The sequence below is a fragment of the Nicotiana tomentosiformis genome, chromosome 6 (genome assembly GCF_000390325.3).
Source record: "Nicotiana tomentosiformis chromosome 6, ASM39032v3, whole genome shotgun sequence".
Classification (NCBI taxonomy): domain Eukaryota; kingdom Viridiplantae; phylum Streptophyta; class Magnoliopsida; order Solanales; family Solanaceae; genus Nicotiana; species Nicotiana tomentosiformis.
Genome location: NC_090817.1, coordinates 41,582,627 through 41,604,953, shown reverse-complemented (window position 1 = coordinate 41,604,953; position 22,327 = coordinate 41,582,627). Strand labels below are relative to the sequence as shown.

General features: G+C 35.7%; 1 long non-coding RNA gene across 1 annotated transcript; it reads right to left on the bottom strand.

Annotated features, from left to right (window-relative positions):
- Positions 1 to 10,517: 10,517 nt before the first annotated feature.
- Positions 10,518 to 14,942, bottom strand: LOC104105356 (uncharacterized). The gene is made up of 3 exons (XR_011408525.1): positions 14,772 to 14,942; positions 14,005 to 14,031; positions 10,518 to 10,949 (listed from the first exon to the last, which is right to left on the bottom strand). It is a non-coding gene; the product is annotated as an uncharacterized lncRNA (long non-coding RNA).
- Between the last annotated feature and the right edge of the window lie 7,385 nt (positions 14,943 to 22,327).

Below are 22,327 nucleotides of genomic sequence, written 5' to 3'. Positions count from 1 at the left end.
TTCAGATTTTGTGGACCGCACATTTCTGAGTGCAGCCTCACTCTTGAATTTGAGCTTGATAGGAGGGACTTCTACGGACCGCACATTTCTGAGTGTAGCCGCACAACAATAGTGCGGTCCGCACTTCTTCATGGACTCAGAACTCCTTCTCTCTGATCCTCATCGTTTGTGGCCGCACAATAATTATGCGGTTCGCACTTTGCAAAGTAACTCTGTCAGAGGTCCTGCATAGTCTGCGGCCGCACTCAATATTGTGCGGTCCGCACTTTGCTCTTTTTGCTTGGTTTTAGTCCTTGTCCAAAAATACTCCTTCTTGAGTTGAATTTCATCCTGTTGGCTCTTTTTCCAATGCTCCTTCAAGTAAGCACATTTTATCAATTTTCGAGAATACCTTTAAGCCTTTTTGAGCTAAAACTAAAGTAAAAGAGTGCAAATATGTAGTCAAAATCCCTACTTATCAACTCCCCCAAACTTAAGCTTTTACTTGTCCTCAAGCAAATAAGGTAATTCCCACCTCCACAAGAAAAGAGTTATTTCAGTTAGCCTAAGTTGCATCAAACACACGTCAATTGGGACCAACAATTACCCACACACTCATGAATTATCAACAAGGCCATATTTTGAATGTTAAAGCACAAATAGCTCTAATGTGACACTTGAGCATCAAGAGTTGACTTTACCCATCAAGGAAGTTCGCACTTTCATGTAGGTCACTGTGGATCCCAATCTCCTACTCCTATACTCTCTGTAAGCTCATCTCACTCAAGAATGTAGCACTCAATTCAATGATTCGTGAAAGGTTCGCTCATCACTCTCAAAAGAATGTCACAAGTACGGCTATAAGTACCATATGTTTCCCCCTCATGTAGAACACCACTAATGTAAGCTTACTCGGCTTGAAAGCACGTAGGGTTTTTTGGGCATGTAATGAAGTCTTTTGGACTAAGGAGGGAAATGTTAGAATGGAACGGGTTCATCTTTCCTTTAGCACTCCATTTTCTCTTTTTGGATCATACTTTGCCGACTCTTTGATTCATTTTATTTTTCCTTAGGGGAACTAGAGAGACTTGACATCACTCTTTCTTAGTCATGATATTCATATTCTCCCTTTTTTTTTCTCCATGCTTTGCACTATTGCTTTCTTTTGAATCCCTTCGACCCTTCACATTATTCACTTTCTTTTTGTGTTTTTCTTTTGTTCTTTCTTTCTTTTTCTTTGCTTTCTTTTTCTTCATTTATTTTATCTTCTTATGCCTTGATACCACTTTCAAACTCCTCATCTCTCCCCCAAACTTATGCTTTCGCTATTTGTTTCTCATGAGTGCTAAGGAAATCTCGGGTGCCAAGAGAGGGATACTATAAAATGGGTAAAGGCTTGTAACATGGTCATCGAATTAAAAAGGCTTTAGGCTCAAAACTGTTGACTAAGGATAACATCATTGGTGGGCCATGTAAGGTCTCAAAATGGGTCAAGGAGAGCCTACAATCACTTCTCAAGCCAGGTAAACTTAGATTTTCGCCTAGAAACACATTCGGGGAAAGTTCTAGACCATTTGCACGGGTACTTGGACTTGTAACAAAATATCTCACCTCTCACACAACCGGATTGTTAAAGAGGATAGAGTTGAGGGCCCACAATAATCGTATTCAAGATTAAAGATCGCTAATGGTTCAACTAAACCACCCGATAATTTCCTAAGTCAACACAAGAGTCACAAGGTCACTAACTAGAGCCATTTCTTTCCAAAAGCTTGTTTTTAACCATAAGCGTATAGTTAAGTGTGTTGGTACCAAGTGAAGCATGCTTGACCCTTTTTTTATTCATTAACACTACTGTTTCTACCTAATCATCAAAAACGGACACAATCCCTTAAGAAGGTTGTCACGCCATCCATCATTGGGAAGAGCCACCTGGTTCATACAAAATCCACCTTTGGAAAGAACCGTGGAATTAAGAAAACCAAAGGCTTATTGATCACTTAAACATAAAAAGAAGCTACTGAATCAAAAAGAAGCTTTTAACATAAATAAGAAGCTAGACTACTAAGAAAACAAAATAAAGAAGCTTTGAAATAAGCTACTGAAAGTAAGACAAATGAATATACAAATCGAGGGAAAAAGGAATATATACATCAAAAGAGAGGGAGGCGTATATACATAATGAAAGAGAAAATAAAGATAAAATAAAAATATTATTAAAGTTATTACAGGCTAATGTCATCAAATCAAACCCACCAAAATAGACCACCCCCTGAATAAAAATAAGCATTGTCCTCAATGCTTAGCAAAATCAAAATAAGGGAGGGTAGAGAGTAAAGAAAACTCCCTATGTGATCTCAGGGTACATGTCAGCATCACCACCCTCGGGTTCCTCCAACTGGATCTCATCATCCTCTGCTCGGGGAACAACGGGGTTGGTGAACATCTGAAGCACATCCTCGGTAGTATGGGCAACAAGGTCTGGCTCGTCAAACTGGCCAGCTGGTGCCTCTGCTGATGGTGTTGTTGGGTCTGCTGGTACTGATGGATTTGTCTCCATCAGTAGGTCAAATGGTAAATCCCCAGCTGCTGCAATCTTTGACACCTCCTTTCTCAATCTTTCCACTGATTTCTTTGAGGCCTGGGATTTCCTCATCTTCTTCACCTGTTTGCCCAACTCCTCAATAGCTCCCCCATGTGCCACCAATTTATCCATAATGGTCTTCTAGTTGTCCAGAATCTTCTTCAATGTTACCTCCAGTGACAGAGGAACCTGTGGTACTGCTGGTGTAGAAGATTGTGCTGCAATAGCACTAGATATGTCAGACAGCTTTGAAGTAGTTGTCTGCATCTAGTTGTTGAGACTCGCCAATGTCTGGGAGACTCGCAGCGCAGTGAGTGGATATGTGGATGAGGCAGGCACTGGTGCTGATGCTGATGGTCTAGAAGATAGAGGTGGTGGCATGTCAGCTGTTTCGGTGGAAGGACCGACTGATGTGGAAGGCATGAGAGTTGTAGATGGCTCAGCAGCACAATCTATAACCACCACCGATGGCTCATCAGACTGGCCAATGGTGGCAGTTTCCTTACCCTTGAACTTTGGCTTTCCCGGACCTTGAAAGGAGTACCATGAGAAGGACTTCTTAGCCCGCACTTTTGTATAAAAACTCCTCGACTCCACCTTTGCATCTGTGAGATATTTTGTGAGGGTGTTGGGATATGGGTAGGAGCTTTCACCTTTCTGGACAACCACTGACATGTTGGCCGATATGATGGCACCCACATTGATTGGGTACCTGGCAATGATAGATGCAACTAAAACTGCTCAAGGAATCGGAAGATTATTCTCATTCTGGCTTGGGTCAATACGGTTGCACACAAAAGTTTGCCACCCCTTTGCTTCAAAGTTGAGGGTGGCCCGTGCAATAGGAACCCCTGTTGTGATCCACGGTGGTGGTGGTCTTGGTGCTGCCAACATATCGGCTAGCAAAGGGCGAGCTACATCACCCATAGCAAGGTTCTCCAAGTGTTGGATTGCCTCTACCTTCTCGAATCCCAGGTAAGTATTCAGAGTGGTTGGGTCGAATCTGACTTTCAAATTTCTCACTTTGGTCACTTTGGTACCCTTCTTGATGTGTGCCACATTGGCATAAAACTCCCGTACCAAGTTCTATTTGGCATCCATAACACTCTGGGTGAACCACATCCACCCCTTGCGCTCCATGAACTGTGTAAGGATATTTCGATTGTATTTATCCAATCCTTCAACAAGAATTGTCACTTAAGTGTGAGCGATCTCTGGGGCCACCACTCTTTAAACTTCGTGAAGGCAGTCAAACTCACAAACATGTCTTCCCACACTTCCTTCTTCTTCGACCTATCTAGGCCGCCCACTCTAGTGTCACCTCCCCTACCATCATCAGGAACATCATCATCATCTAATGCAACTGGTGCATAGGGAGTGTGTGTAGAGGAGGGATCTGAACCCTGGCTACCGGCATCAGAATCCTCAGAAAAACTTGTTGTGGTGGAGGGTTCGTTGCATAGTTGGTATCTCCTAGTGAATTGTGGTGGTTGGGACTGGGCCTCAGGTTGTACCTCCACTGAATGAACCTCGGATGCTTCCTAGACGGGACATACGAGCTTGATTCTGAGGGCTCGATGGCCCTACCTATCCCAGTGGTCGGCATTTTGGCTATTTCTTAGATGCACTTACACTCTCTTTAAACCATGCCTCAAAAGTAGAATATACAGCATCATGGTCAAATTGACTCACGACGTCACTGAACGACACATTGAAAATTTTGTTAGTTGCATCAATCGAATTAAATAGTAGTCACACTTACTTAAGAAACGGTCGAACTTCCGGATAATTTAGCAACATATGATTTGAAGCTTATTTGTACTCCATACTACTTCCTCCCTTTTTGATCGATCTTTAGAACTTCGGTCTGATTGATTGAATATGGACATCGATGGATATAATGGATCATTCTCAATCACGACATTGTACCGATTGGGCCTATTTCTACCACATGGCACATAACTGTCGAAGTAGTAAGAACAAAAATGGGCAGTTTTCTTTGCAAGATAGGCTTCGCATATGGATCCTTCAATCCTATTCCTATGTTTAACAAATCATTTACATTTTTCGATGGTCCTGCACATTGTCATATTAACGATAATGTTAAAGAAAGTTACAAGAATAAATCAAGGTTTGATCATTACCTCTCGAATGTCACTGAAATGGTTCAAGTGACATTGTACGCCTAATAAATTTATTAATCCTTCTATAAATTCCTCCCTAAAACTAACGATTAGGATAATTCCTATTATACATCTAACTACGATATTCCATCTACACAAAGAAAAAATAAATTGAATGTTATATTAATATATTGTTCTAACCCTATCATTAATCATAATTAGACTCGCTAGACAATGAATTAGTTAAGCCATTCAATTAGACTAAATCAATTAAACTAACTCAATTAGATTAATTGATATTGTAGTTCATAATTTATACATTAAATAATTTAAATGCATTAATTTGAGTTCTATTAAGAACCATAAGTTCATAATTTAAAGTAGTTCATAATCTATACCTTAATTTCATAATTTATACCTTAATTCTAAATCTAATGTAGTTCAAACCAAAAACCCTAAAAAATTATAATTTTAGGTAGTTCAATTCTAAATCTAAATCTAATATAGTTCAAAAACCCTATTTAGTCACAGAAATCCTAAATATACAAAAACCCTAAAATTGCATAAAATTATATTCCAAAAATTAAAAATTAAAAAGCTAATAAGGTAAATTACTAACCTTGAACAACAATGGCAGTGGTGGTGCCGCCCGAGGAGGAAAATGGCAGTGGTGGTGTGGTGGCGCGGAGCAGTGGTGGTGGTGGAGGCGCGGAACAGTGGTGGTGACGGCTGGGGGCGCAAGCGTGAGAGAGAAAAGGTGGGTCTTTGATTTTGGGGGTGGGTGACTTGATTTTGGGTGGGATTAGGCCAAAAATCCGTGGGGAAGGGAGATGGACGAGAGATAGAAGAGAGAGAGTAAAAAGATGAACATGGGGAAGAAACCCATCTGTGTTGGTCTAATTAATAGATTTCCGACCGATTTCAGTCGGTATTGTTAAAAACATATTTGACCATTTGACCTCACAAATACCGACCGAGATCGGTGGGAAACTAAATTATAAAAAGTTTAATAATATTCTTTTATTAATTACTTATCAAAATTTTTTGTTCTTAGCATTTTGCACACTTAATATATGCCTTCTTTCTTAATTTGTACCTTAATCAAAAAAATTTAATTAACTTTCACCACATACCGATCGATTTTGTGTTTAAAGATTGTAATAAAATAATATATAATTAGATTTATATACAACACTACATCTTAAGTTTTACCATAGCATTACATCAATGATACACTTTATAATCTATTTACTAAGACACTAAGTGTGTCATAGCATATTGGATACAACGACTATATCAATTACACTCGATCAATTATATATATAATATTTATCATCTGTGTGCTTTCATATAAATTACACTTCATATTCGTATATGTGTAATACATTATAATAGAGTGTATGATTTTATTCATTTATGATAATTTACACTTACATATATATATATATGCTTTAATTTATTCTCAACTCTTCATTACATCGCTCGAATGCTTGATCGGTGAATAAATAAGAAAACAAACCTTGAAGTTTAAGTGAACATTTTAAACATTTTAAGTGAGTAGATGCTCCGGTAAAATGAGTGACAAGATGCTCCAAGATGTGTACAATCGACATAGTCTTGAATATTTTATTGTCAATCACATTATTAATACTTTGCTCGGATACTTCATGAGTGGATCAATTGAAAATCCAATTATATTTGATTAAAAGTTAATATAACACATTTAAAAATAAAGTGTATAGTTCTATAAGATGTAGTGCTATATTAATACTTAAGTTGTAGCAACAATAACATATGTATACTTATATTAATATAGCATATGTTAATATAGTATTAATATGAATATATATGTTGTTGTTACTACAACGTCAGTATTAATATAGCGCGCGTGCAACCCCCCCCCCCCCCCCACACACACACACACACACACACACACATATATATATATATATATATATATATATATATACACACACATACATACATACTTGTTTCCGTACATGCGTTGTACGTGTATGTCGAGTTATGTAGTATACTATTGTATAAGTAATATTAATATTATTAAAATAATAATTATAGTAAATATTATACATGAAATAAAAAATTATAAATTCTGTTAATGATCGATGTGAATTGTCGTGTGTGTGGTGGCTTATTTATCGAGGTCAAATTGAGTAGATATGTTTGAACTTATAAAGATGCATAAGATTTCTTCATCGATGCCATGAAACAATAGTCTTTACATATAGAGTACATGGTGACAGTAACATTATTAAATGATACGTAGTGGTCAAGATCTAGTGAGTAGTAATAAAATATTTCTTGATGTGTATGCAAAGATGATGAAAATCATAATTATGTCAAAAATATAAAATAAAAAAAATATGAGTGCGTAGTTCTAACTTCTAAAGAATACTTACCTATTTGAAGATCATTTTCATGGTTGCTTAAATTCTTAATCTTCTCCGGGTTGTCGGCTTCTAATAAAAATCGATAATCTTTTAATAGGGATAATTTCGTAGCCTCCCTCTAGATTTGACTTCTTAATACTAACTTTTCTTGAGGTATACACTACTATATTTATGTCTCTTATTTTGATTTCTTTGTAACAATTCTATCAACATATTTGTATTTAGCATAAAAGTATCGTATTTTAACTATTTTTTCATTTATATATATATATATATATATATATATATATATATATATATATATATATATAAATAATTTTGTAAACATATTCTTTTCTTAAATTCCTTTAGAACAAAATGTAAATGCCAATATTGTGTATTATAAAGAAGGAGATGAGAATTGAATAGAAAACAGACGATTTCCGAGAGCACATATCACTTCAACAGCTTCCCAAACCTCTTTTCCATGCTCAATAATTTATCCCTTCTAATTTCTCTTATTTTCCCTTTCTTCCTCCCTTTCTTCACTTTCTACCTAGCATATTATCATCCTCTAATTGGGCTTTCTCATGCCCAATTCATGAGTAGAACTTTCTTGTACTTCTTTTTCCTTTTATGTGATATGCTCGAAGAGTTGTTTATGAAAGAGATGTAAAGGAAAATTAAGGAAAATGATAGCAAATGTATTCAAATCCAGTATAAAGTTTTTGCGTAAAATAAAAAGTTGCATTCAACAGTTTGCTTTTGTTTATATCAGTACAATCATGTGGATAGACATCCTTTTATAGATATATCTCTTTTGTTTTTTCGGGGCAATATGTTTATTATTTCTATCTTTCAAAATAAATAAATAAATAGTGCTATTGAAAAACATTAGATAAAGTATCTAAATACCAGAATGAATAAAAAAAAATAATGAGTTAAATATGATAATACCTGTTTTGGTTTCAAGAAAATCCCTTCCAAAATAAATACAGAGTGAAAATGCAAGCAACAGTAATTAAGGCTTTGTTCTCATTTTAAAAATCTAAGCAACAATTTTTCTCTTCTTATTTGAAAAGGGAGCACCGATTAGGAACTAAAAATAGGAACCCTTAGTCAAACTTGGGAATGGTTGTGATCATTAGTGAAAGGGTACGAAGTTATGAACCTTTGGTTGGGGCCGTTGGCAGGCTTTATTTTTTTTTTTAGTTTTTATAAATAGGGTAATTAGATTATTTAGAAGGGCATTTTAGTAATTTAATTTTTTAGTTAAAGGGTTCCCACCTCTGCAATAATATAGATAGATAAGTATACATATGTTGTTGTTGCTAAAACTTAAGTATTAATATAGCACTATATCTTATAGAACTATACACTTTATTCTTAAATGTGTTATATTAAGTTTTAATCGAATATAATTGAATTTTCAATTGATCCACTGATGAAATATCCGAGTAAAGTACTAATAAGATAATCGAGAATAAAACATTCAAGACTATGTGAGTGTATGTATATATATATATATATATGTGTGTGTGTGTGTGTGCGCGCGCGCGCGCGCGCGCGATTTCGGTCGGTAAATTATATATATATAATTTTTGTTATGGAAAAAATTAATTGATCCTGAGCGGGAAAAAATAAATTCAAATTTCCGACCGATTTCGGTCGGTATACTTGAAATTCTTTAATTAAAACTTATTTTAGTACATAATATGCAAGTATGACCAGGTCTTGGTCAAAGATTTACCAATTTCCGACCGATATCTGTCGAAATTTTTATCTGTCAGACGTTTTTGTTGTGGGATCACTATTACCGACCGATGGTGGTCGGTATCTTTGTGTGAAATTTTTAATTCTTTGACTTTTGCGATCAATTTATCTATTTTCCGACCGATTTTGATCGATTTTTCTTCCGACCGATTTCGGTCGGTATTCTGTGGACGGTTTTTGATAATTTTCTAGTAGTGTGTATAACTAGTAGCTTGCCTTAAGTTCAAAATAAAAAATCTTTACATTATTTGGTGTATATAAGTTAACTATTCCATTATATCGAGGAGTGTCATGACGTGCTATGGTATGTGATAACCTTCTGACCAAGTAATAATCTCCTAATGTTGGCTAAAATACTCCCTAGTAATAAATAAAATAATAGGCAGAACTTAATTAAAATGGGTATCTGCAGCTTTTCTCTTCACACCCTTAAACATTTACAAGCATATGTATTTTTTACGAGGCATGGAGGTGTCCTCTAAGTTACTGCTAACCCATCGTATCTTTATCTATAACTATTTGTGTATATCTCAACTAGTCTAGTTAATTACCACGTAGACTTATACCTACAGGGATTGCTTGTGGCGGCTAGGTTCAGTTTACATTGCTTTACAGAAAACATATCTGTTCTTGTCAACCTATTTTTTTTGTCCGTTCCAAAAAGTAATGATTCCTTTTTAAATTTGAAAATAATTTTAGCTTAAATTTTTAATTCTACCATTAATAAAAAGCTTTTATAACCACACAAATACTCTGAACCCCTGTTTGACTTGTTTAGGACCATAAATTTCAAAAGTCTTTATTTTTTCTTAAACTCCGTACCTAATCAAACAGGTTCACATAAATTGGAACGAGGGAATATAAAGTATACGACTAAGCTTAGGTTGGTAGAGTCCTAACTGGTCAGGTTCAATTAGTCTTTCATCCCTCCTCAAGCTGGTGTTAGGATTGCACACAACACCCGGCTTGGTTCTTAAAGTTCAAAACTAAAGCTTCGGCAATGGTTTTGTGAATATGCACTAATAAAAATCGCCTCTTTACCGGCGTCAATTACTGACGGACGTCCCTCGGTAACAAGGCTTTACCGACGAAAGTCTGTCGGTAAGTAGTTGGTAGGTAAATCTTTCCTCTGTAAAATAAACCGACAAAATCCGTCGGTAATTACCGATGGACCCCATCGGAAAGCCATCGGTACATTTCTGATAGTGGTTGGTCAAATAATTTTACTTACCGATAGATATCTATGGGTATATTATAAAATAATATAATATTAATAATATCAATACCGACGGATGTCCGTCGGTAAATTAAAAATAATAATTTAATAATACCGACGGACACCATCAGTAAGTTTAGAATTTTAATTTAGTAATTTAAAAATTAAAAATATGAATAAATTTATATTCCGATGGTATCTGTCGGTAATTTCAATAAAATTTAAAAATTTGGTTCAAGACTACCGACGGACTCCCTCGCTAATTAATAATGCTGGATTGAAAATGAATAATTGTTCCGACGGACTCTGTCGGTAAGTCCCTCGGTAAATCTGGTACATTTTTGCGAGAGAGTACCTATTTTTTGCTGCACCACCTGCCAGCCAGAATATTATAATAGACCTACCAGCTAGAACATTACAATACAAACAAAAATGCAACCACAATAAAACTCTAACTTAACAACAACAAAACTTTATAAACTATCCAAACATCCAAATTATCCCATCAAATATCAAAACTATCCAACCAAACTTCAAAATGTAACATTCAAAGTTAACATCCAACTAAACAATAATCCAACCAAACATAAAATCACTCCTCGTCTTCGGATTCCCCCCCCCCCCCCAATCTTCTTCATCATTTATATTATTTCCATCACTTTCATCCTCTTCATGAATGTGGCTTTTTGGCGGAGAGCGAGGCAGACCGATTAAGTGGTTCACTTGAGCCTTGAGGGAGTCGATGTCATTCTTAAGTGCGTCTCTGATCCTTTCTTCATGCTTTCTTTTTTCTCGTTCATCCGCATAGTTCCTAGAAAGCTATTGAATCGTTCGCCGCATCTCCTCAAGGTCCTCATTTTGCATGGTGGCGGATGTCCCAATACCTTGTAATCCACAAAAGAGAAGTGAAAAAAATACACGAAGAGTTAGAATTGAATAATTCAGCACCTAACTTCATAAACTTCAACTAGGGAACATCGACTACCATACATACCATGAAGTAGAAACTTCGGTTAAGTTTTGAGAAGCATATTACTTTCACTAGATATAGGGATACTCTTAATATGGTAGAGAACATCTTCAACTACTTAAAACTAACTAGTTCAATTAATTCTTATGATATGGAGGGAGTAGATTTTGTAACAGGCAAGTTGATAAATTTGAAATTGCTCTAACAAAACGTAACTATTAACACTAGAAAAACTAAAGTTGTCTAACTTTTCCCATAAAGAGTGATCAACATTGTCAACAAATTGTAAATGGAAGTTGTCCAACCATTTGATTCCTAGTGATGCTAAATTTCTACTATGACTTGGAGTCGAATGTTATAAATCAATTTGGTGACCAAGCAAACTCTGGGTCAAAAGAGTGCACTAGTAACTCCCTCTTAAACACCTTTAGCATTTCAGCCTCTCTGACCACAAAAAGAATTTGTATCTCCTGTGTCTTTCTTATACCTCTAAAAATCCAATTTGTCCTTACTAATAACAGACTCGAGGCTACAAATCTTATGAAAATGCAACTTTTAATCAGTTATGTGTAGATATTGAGTGACATCACGATAGTACAATAGATTCAGATTCTTTATACAAAGTGTATCTCTAAGGGTTCTCACAGAAGACTTAAAACATTTAGCTGGAAAGGATAGCCAATAAAGTAGTATTTGCAAACCTTAGAGTTTCTTAACAAAAAGAAGAGCTTATTAACCAAAAAGTATATACCTTGTAGTCTACATGCGAGGCGATGAAAATTGCACTCGGAGGAAAGGTCGTATGCTCTACCCTTATACACGCCTCCAACCACGTTCAACCATAATGGGAGAGTTTCTTCCTCCAATGGCATGATTGACTGGCCTTGCTCATCGGGCGACTGACTCCTAGCGAGCTCTTCTACTGCTTGTTTATACCGAATGCATTCCGCATACCCCTAAACTCATGATCAACTGGTAAGAACTAACGGTGACAATCAAACCATGAATTCTTACCCCCATGTTTTAAAGTAAACGCTTTAGTATTTTTCATACAATAAGGACAAGCTAACTTTCCTGCAGTCATCCATCCTGACAATATTCCATATGCGGGAAAATCATTTATAGTCCACATCAAAGCAGCACGTAAGTTGAAGTTTTGTTTAGTTGATATGTCATATGTTGCAACACCTTCATGCCATAAAATTTGTAATTCATGAATCAAAGGCTGCAAATATATATCAATCAAGCTCTTTGGATTCCGGGTACCAGGGATAATGCAAGTTAGGAACAAATATGGACTTGTCATACACATCTCAGGCGGAAGATTATACAGTGTGACAAAGACGGGCCAACATGAATATGGAGTAGCTGAGATAGAAAATGGTGTGAATCTATCAGCACACAAACCCAACCGAATGTTCCTTGGTTCATTAGCAAAATTCGGAAACACTCTATCAAAATGCTTCCACGCCTCTCCATCAGATGGATGACATAGAACAACAGGTGGCCTTTTATTTTCAAAGTGCCATCTCATGTGTGGAGCGGAACTCATCGATGCATACAACCTTTTTAGCCTTGGTATAAGAGGTAAATAATGCATAGACTTAACCGTAACCTTATTCCCGCTGGCAAGCTGTTTAAAGCGAGACATTCCACAAAATTTACAATTCTCTAAAATTGCATCATCCTTATAGTACAACATGCAACCCTTTTCACAACAATCAATTCTCTCTAAAGAAAGTCCTAACTTGGAAGCCAATCTCTTTGCCTTATAGTAATCATCTGGTATGTCTAGGTTCGGATTAAGTTCTTTCATAAGCTCAATCATAGAGTCCATGCCCGTTTGAGAAACACTGGCATCTGATTTAATACTTAGTAGTCTAGTCGCTACAGACAACTTAGAGTGCGACATGCCGTCGGAAAGTGGACGACTAGCAGACTCTAACCGTGCATAAAAATGATTTGCCTCTTCATTGGGAGCTTGATCAGCATATTGTTGGTTCTCACCCTCATTATACATTCCCAAAGCATTCATAACCATTTCATATAATCTAGGATCTTGACTACTTTCACCAATATCAAAATTATGGTTATAAATATTACCATCACTACCCTCAGTCTCTCCATGACTAGTCCACACATAGTAATTATCCATAAAGCCCTTACTATATAGATCAATCTTAACATCCTCTAGTTTCAACTATTTTCTACACTTGCATTTCCGCACAAGGGCAACTAATCATCCCCTTATTTTGGCTAAATGACTAATTAATAAACTCATCAACACCTTGTACAAATTCATCTCTTAAACCCCGCCGATTAGGAAGATTCCTATCGTACATTCACATACAATGTTCCATCTACATATACAAACAACAAATTTATTATTCTTACTCATTTAATATTATAACAATTACAACAGAAGAAACATAGTTATTCTAAGCTAAATAGAATAAGACCAAATCTTATAGCAAAGGTTCAAGTTCTCCTTTCCGATACAGCTTAATAGTATCTGTAACCAAAGAAAAAAAACCACAACAGTAATTCAACTCCTCCGACAAGTTTTTTCATGTTCCAATAATTATGAATGTTATTCAAGTATTCAACAGTAGTTGGAGTTAATTGAGATATTGCAAAGATTGTCTAGAGAATTGAACTAGAAAAGGTACTCTGTTCATTAGCTATAAAGCTTTATCTTCATTAATTCAGCACAACTTCTGTAGGTACGACATACAATACCAACCACTCATTTATTTTACATTAATCCACAAGAGCCTGTTGCTAACGGTCTACAAACAGCCTCGCAAGATACTTAATAACTAGAACTCTTCACAAGGCCGACAATGTCGTAATATGTTATAAACTTGGGAATCAAGTCAAATCATTATTTTCAAGGAAAAAACATAGAATAGCAATACTTTGTTTCTGCAAATGCACGGTGAAAGCATAAGACTGATCAGAGAATGTACCTGTACAACCACCAATGTGTTTGGCCCCTGGTCATAGAGAAAAACACATTTATTACAAGTCCTTCATATAAACTAAGCAATAAAAATCAGCAACAAATGCCAACGGAATTTGAAAACAGGCACTTTCTTCGTTAAGAGGCAGTATGCGTATTGTCAAACTATTCAAGCAGTTGTCTCTATTTTTATTTTTGTTTAGGCTTTGTAAATTCGAAGGAGTTCTTTATATTTTCCTCATGATATTAAACCAAGGTCTATAAACTGTCTTATCATACATACTGCCTCTTAAAGATGAAATATTTCCAAATACTTATGGTGCTCTCCGCGAAGACGGCTATTATTTATGAAAATTTCACACATAAAGAAGTTTGAGTTCATTTGAGTCTGGCCTTAAGAAACTCTACAATTAAAATCTGGTCTTCGTTGTATAGTGTCTTTCTTAAATGGGAAGTAGATGCTTATAGGACAGTGCAATTAACGCCGAAATCTCTCTCTAAACAGAAAAAAGATTCAGCATTCTCCAAGGGACTTCACACTTGACCCAATTCGGCTCTACTTAATTGAGTGATTGCAAAACCATTTTTGAAGAAGACTTGAGGATGGAATACTATATAAAGCCCATCAAGGTCTAAGATTCATCTTTACCAGACCCTTCTCTTTCCTTTCCTCTTATCCTAAACCTCCCTTCTCCTTCACATTACTATGAGAATTTGTGAACTCAAACCACCCCCAAAAACGACCTCAATGGCCGACGATGGAAGAAAACTTACCGGAGATGGAGAGGAGTCTGAGTGTCGACGATGGCCGCTTATTGCCGTCGTCGACGACGATGGCCGCTTGGATTGAGTGCCGACGACGCCAGTGAAGCGGGGATTTGCCCTAGAAGCAGTGAGGCGGAGTGTTTAAGGTTTATGTTTATGTTTAAGCAGGGAGGCGGAGTGCTTATTTGTTAAACAAATTAATTTATGTTTAAATTTGGTTAAGTAATTAGCAAACATGTAATTATATAAACCAAAATTAATGACCCATAATTTTGGTGTAATTATCAATTTATAAGCTAATTAGTTATCATTGATACACTTCTACGTAATGTAATTAAAAATTTACAATGTAATTGAACCTAACATAACTTAAGGATACTAGCTAATTAATTATTAATATTAATTAACGATACAACTAATATATTTCTACTTACTTTAGTTATCAATTAAGATAATTAAATAATCACTAAGATTTTTCACGTATACCATTAATAAACTTCTACTTAGTGTGTAATTAACAATGTATAGGCTAGTAAATCACTAACATTACTTAAGGATATATTCTTAGTGCGTACACTTATACTTAGTATAATTATCAATATCTATAAGCTAATTGTAACTATTATACTTCTATACTTAATGTAATTATCAATGAATTGCCTAATAAATTATTAATATTAATTAATGATATTGCTAATATAGTTTTACTTACTTTAGTTGTCAATTTAAGATAATTAAACAATTACCAATATTTGTCAGTGTACCATTAATAAACTTCTACCTAGTGTGTAATTATCAATGTATAGGCTAGTGCATCACTAACATTACTTAAGGATGTATCCTTAGTGTGTACACTTCTACTTAGTGTAATTACCAATATCTATAAGCTAATTGTAACTATTACACTTCTTACTTAATGTAATTATCAATGAATTTCCTAATAAATTATTAATATTAATTAATGATATTGCTAATATAGTCTTACTTACTTTAGTTGTCAATTTAAGATAATTAAATAATTACCAATATTTGTCAGTATACCATTAATAAACTTCTACCTAGTGTGTAATTATCAATGTATAGGTTAGTGCATCACTAACATTACTTAAGGATATATTCTTAGTGCACTTCTACTTAGTGTAATTATCAATCTATAAGATAATTATAACTATTACACTTCTGCTTAGTGTAACTATTAATATATAGGCTAATCAATTATTAACACTACTTAACGATACCACTAATAAACCTCTATTTACTTTAATTATCAATTTAGAGATAAAGAATCACTAACATTTCTCACAAATAGCATTAATATACTTCCATTTAGTGTATAATTATCAATGTATAGGCTAATCAATCACTAACATTACTTATATAAGGATGCCACTAGTCTACTAATACTTAGTGCTATTATCAATGTATACAGACTAATATATCAATCACCAACATTACTTACAAATATATTATTAATACACTTATACTTCATGTAATTATCAATCTACAAGCTAAATACAACTAATACACGTTTACTTAGTATATTATCAATGTGTATGATAATCAATCGTTAACGTTACTTAAGGGCACTGTTAATACACTTCTACTTACAGTAATTATCAATTTATAAGATAAATCATCACTAATATTTCTTACGAAAAACGACTAATACACTTCTTCTTAGTGTGTAACTATTAATGTATAGGTTAATCAATGTAGCTAAGGATGCTATAAATTCACTTTTACTTAGTGTAATTATAAATTACTAAGCTAATTACCACTAATATATTTTAAAGTTGTGTAATTACCTACACTTAAAGTAAATTTCAATAAATAGGCTATAAACCACTACGATAATTAAGTAAATACTTATCGAGGGACTTACCGACGGCCTCCCTCGGTATAGTGTAATAAAAAATACAAAATAATTATGTATAAGATTATATATTTAAATTACCGATGGAAGTTCATCGGTATTGTAAGAACAAAATTCAAAATATTATGTAAATGCAATAACGATTGAATATGTCGATAACTTTATTTTCTTTTTCATTATTTTTTTTTAAAAGCACCGATAGCCACTGTCGGTACCTAAAAAAATAATTCAAAAATATAAATACAAAATGTTCCGAGGGAGTCCGTCGGTAAATTACCGACGGAGTGCATCGGTACAACCAATTAAATTTTGATCGGTCAAAATATCATTATTTACCGAGAGTTGTCCGTCGGTTATTTTTTAAAAATATTAGAAATTAAAAAGTTCAAAAGTACCGAGGTTATTTTTTAAAAATATTAGAAATTAAAAAGTTCAAAAGTACCAAGGGACTCCGTCGGAAAGTCCCTCAAAATACCGACGGAAAAAAGTCCGTCGGTACTGCTGCGTTGGTAAACGGCTGTTTTTTAGTGGTGATGTCTGCAATCTGATGCAAGGAAGAAACAAACTTTGTCACCATTGCACCTTGGACGACCTTCTTGCGCACAAAATGGTAATCAAGCTCGACATGTTTTGTACGAGCATGCATTACAGGATTAGCAGTAAGATATAAAGTACTAGTATTATCTGTGAAATGCAGTGGAGGCTGAGAAAGTGAAACACAAATATTTCTTAGTAAATATGTCACCCATGTAACATCCGCAGCAAGGAATGGCAAGGATCATACTCAGCCTCAGTGCTGAACTTAGCTACTGTAAATTGTTTAGAGGACTAACTAACACAATTAGAGCCAAGGAAAACACACATGCCTGTTGTGGACCTTCTAGTGAGTGGGCAGCCAGCCCAATCGGCACCGGAAAAATCAACTAAATTCAGGGAAGATTTTGCAGAGATGGGCAATCCTAAGTCAGTTGTTCCGATAATGTAACGGAATACTCTTTTAACTCCAGACTAATGAGAATCAGTTGGGCAATGCATAAATTGACATAAGAGATTAATGACATGCATGAGTGTAACTGTGTAAGATATTGCAAAGCACCAAATACGCTTCTATATTCCGAGGCAACTACTGTTGGTTCGATGGAGAATGTCTAGGATGTGTTTGCGTTGGCTAAGAAACAATCCATCATGACTACTCCGCTGCACCTCAACACCAAGGAAATATTGGAGGTTGCCCATATCCACCATTGCAAATTTTGAACGAAGCAATAAGCAAAGTGTTACATCCTGTCAAGATTATGTCGCCCACATTGAGAAGCAGCAAGATGGTTTCACTGGATGAATATAGCACGAACAGAGATGGATCAGCTTTGTTGCAAGAGAGTCCCAGATGAAAAAGATATGAGCTAAACTTTCTAAACCATTCCTCCGGAGCTTGCCTGAGTCCGTAGAGTGCCTTCTTCGGCAAGCATACATGATTAGGGAATATATGTGTATACGGTCAAAATCGATTTCGACGTAGTAAATAGGAGAGAAAATCGAATTAAATTCTTCGTTTTTACAAAAACTTTACAAAAAAAAAAAAAAAAAAAATAGGAGTAAGCTTGTGACACGTTCACTAAAAAAAATCCCTTTGTAGCCAATCATTTATTAAAAAAAATTGAATTATGGGCGAACGACGGGAATTGAACCCGCGCATGGTGGATTTCGTATGATTAGTCAAGATTGGAACATAATGGACCGAAGGTCATCTTCATAATATCGGGTATAAGATCCGAAACCAGGTTACCGAGCTCAAATTCCTGGGACCAATCAAATACCGAACTCGAAGTCATTACCGAGCTCGAATCCAAATTGAACTATGATGCGAAGCCAGCGTTATCGAGCTTGAGAGCCAGAGACTGGCCAATACCGAGCGCAAGTCAATATCGGGCCCCGAATCAATATCTAGCTCAAGTCAATATCAGGCTCTAAATCTGGAAACTAACCAAAACCAAGTCCGATCAAGATCGAGCCAAGGGACAAAAGCCGTTACAGCCGCACTAAGGGAGAGAATCTCGGCGGGAATTAGAGAAAAACTAATCTATTATAGGTTCTCACTATGTATTTTTAATTATATCCAAAGTAGGATCCCTCCACTATAAGAGGCATGGCTATTATTTCTGTAAGGGGATCCAACATAAAGGCATACATACACTCTCATATTCAGATATTACCATTCACAGAGAAATACAGTAGAACAGAGAAATACAGTAGAGATTATCCTCTTGTGAGCTTTATACATTGATTCATCTTGCTTGTTCATAAAATCGCATTCTATTCAATATTGGTTCGTATTTCATTCTTTACAGTCAATATTCGATATATTTCTACTTACTTTTCTGATTTGTGCCAAGTTATACCACGTACCCTTAGAACTACGTATAAATTCAACTCTATCCTTTTTTCGGGTAAACAATATGATTAATGAAACCTGGATTGCTCCATGAACACAGTCTCCCTGAGCTCTCTATGTAAAAATACGTTCTAGACGTCAAGTTGCTTGATGCTCCAGTATGGGGTGGTAGCGATGGATAGCACAAGTCGGATATAACCCTTCAAGTTGATTATAACCCTTAGCAACTAGGCCAGCTTTAAAATGCTCCACAGATCTATCCGGATTGAGTTTTGTCTCGAAAACCCATCGAGACCCAATAAACTTTCATGTGAGGTTGCCGAGACACCAGCAGCCAAGTGTTATTGGACTTTAAAGTACTCAATTCTTCATTCATTGTAGCCAACCCGTGTGGTTTATATAGGGTTGTTTTAGTATATTTGTGTTCAGTTGTATTAGGCTCCAAGGTAACTGTGAAGTCTAAGGATTGGAAAATGGGACTGGGCGTGGACTGAGTCTTTGTTCGTATGAGCATAAGGTGAGTATTCTATGTAAAATAGGTAGGTTGTACAGGTTCATTAGAAGTGGTTTCAGGAAAAGGTGGTAGCTCTAAAAATAGATCAATGCCTTGAATATTAGATATGTCAAGGTTAGAGGAGGAGTTTACCGATTGTGAGGGTGAAGAATGATCACTGGTTGATTGGGAAATTGAGGCTGGTGAGTTTAACACTGGTGAAGGCACAGTGCTTGATTCTTGGACTTGAGATGAATTAGATAAATCATTGGTTACATGATGTTGGTCAGATGAATCTGCCTATCAAAAATCCACCAATGGTCATGATGGCACCTAATGTATCAACTAGCCGAACTAATAATCTCAAATCACTAAATAAAATCAATAGCATAGATATAACAAGTCTAAATAGGTGCAATAACATCATAGATAAGGTTAAGTCTCATAACCGAGTACAAAAACACCAACATTCCTGAATCTGGTGTCACTAATTACATGATCCTTTAAGAGTAGCAAAATACAAGGGCTAGAATAAGTACAGTACTGTCTGAATCAAATAACAGTAAATATGTAACGACTTGACCGGTCGATTTGAGCTTAGCCTTTCGTTCGGCAGTTTGAGACTTTAAATAGCTTCATATGATGCATCATGACTTTGCGTGTATAGTTGGTTTTGATGTTGCAAGGTCCGTGATTGATTTGATATAGTGATTCTCAATTTGGAAGTCTTAAGTTAGAAGAGTTAATCAATGCTTGACTTTTGAGTAAACTATCTCGGAATAGGTTCGTATGATGATTTTGTAATTGATTGCATGTTCGGATTTGAATTTGGATGTTCCTAGAAGGTTTTGGCTCTATTTGTCGAAAGTTTGTAATTTGAAGAATTGGAGAGTTCATAAGTTTGATCGGGAGTTGACTTCGGTATTATCGGACTTCTATTATAGTTTTGAGACCTTGGATAGGTTCATTTAGTTGATTGGAACTTATTTGCAAAGTTTGGTTGTGATCCGGAAGATCTAAGTGTAATTCGGATGTGTTCGGCGAAGTTTGAATGTTTGCAAGTTAAGAGAACGATTTGATCTTCAAGCCTTGGTTTTGATGTTATTGTGGTATTTTGAGCCTTCGGATAAGTTTGAATTAGGTATATAGACTTGTTGGTATGATTGGACAGGGTCCCGAGTGGCTCGAGTGTGTTTTGGACCATTTCAGATGAGTTTGCTTGGCTGGTTTGTGATGGTGTCTGGTGTTCATTGCGTTCACAAGGGAAGTCTCACGTCCGTGATGGAGGTTTCTGGAGCTGGAGAGTTTTTCTCTTCGCATTCGCGGTGAGTCTGCTGCATTCACGAGGAAGGAAATGAAAGTTGGATGGAAGCCTTAGCGTTCACGAAGGATGGGTCGCGTTTATGGAGTTGGCTGGCAGCTAAGTCTCCGCGTTCATGTAGGTTGGTCATGGAGTGCATCGCAATCGCGATTGCGAGGAGTCTTCCGCGATCATGAAGGAGGAATTTCTGGCAATTATTTTTTTGCTTCGCAAATGCAAAGCATGGACTGCGTTCGCAAAGGGTAGTATTGGGAAGACCATATAAGATGTTATTTCAGGACTTTTACCCATTCTTTCATATTTTGAGCCCTAGACTTCGAAAGGAGTAAAATTTGATGAGCAATTTCACTACTATAACGGAGGTAAGAAATTTTCACTTGGATTTGTTTTTATATATTAATTCCCCATGGATTTCTACACCTAAAATATGAAATTTTAAGATGAAATTTGCGATTTTTACCTACACTTTAAGAGATTGTATTTTGAGAATTTGAGTACCGATTTGGACTCGATTTTGGAATCTAATTATATATTTGAACTTGTTAGGTTATGAGTCATCGAGATTTGGTATTGGTTTTGAATTTTGGAAACGCGAACCCGGGTGACTTTTGTTGACTTCTTGGAAATTCTTCAAAGATCGAAGCTTTATAGATTGGGATCGCTTCCTATATCATTGTTTGACTTCCATGGTTGATGATTTGCTTGGATCTGCATTATAGGAGGGATAAAGTGAGATTTCTATGCGATTTAAGGTTGTAATCTATCCGAGATGAGGTAAGCATATTTCTTAATATTGTTGTGAGGGGATCACCCTTAGGATATGACCTTATTTGTTTAATTGGAATGTGTAAGAAGCGATATATATGTGAGGTGACGAACGTATATGCGGGTGCTATGTATGATTCGTGACTAGAGTAGTCTTTCGGCTGTATCATGCCCTGTTGTGGATATTGTGCTTCCTGCTATCATGCTTTATATGTTTGTATGATTACGTAAACTTCTCAAATCATGCTAGAAATCATGTGTAGATCTTGATTTCCTATTTAAACACGATACTCGTTATTGTATGTCATATTCGCCTAACTTGAGCTGTAATTGTATACTTCACACATGTATATATCTTCGCATGGTATTTTATCAGTCCATGAGTATGTTATTTGATATTCGTTGTTCATATACATGTGTTCTTGTATATGCTTTATGTGTGATGGACTAGATCAACAATATGTGAGTTGTTCGTGCGGTTATTATGCTTATCGAATGTGAATTGTCTGTGCAGTGGTTATAATTATGGCACGTGAGTTGTCCTTGCAGCGTGTGGATAAGGATCCATCTCCCTATGATCATCTTCTCATGCTTCTCCTTGATAACATACATGTGGATTATGGAAAATCGATCAGTGGCTGGATTTGTGTATCTTCTCTACATGCAAACTCCTTAGATGTATATATGATTTTTACTACGTATCTTCTCTATATGCTAGTTC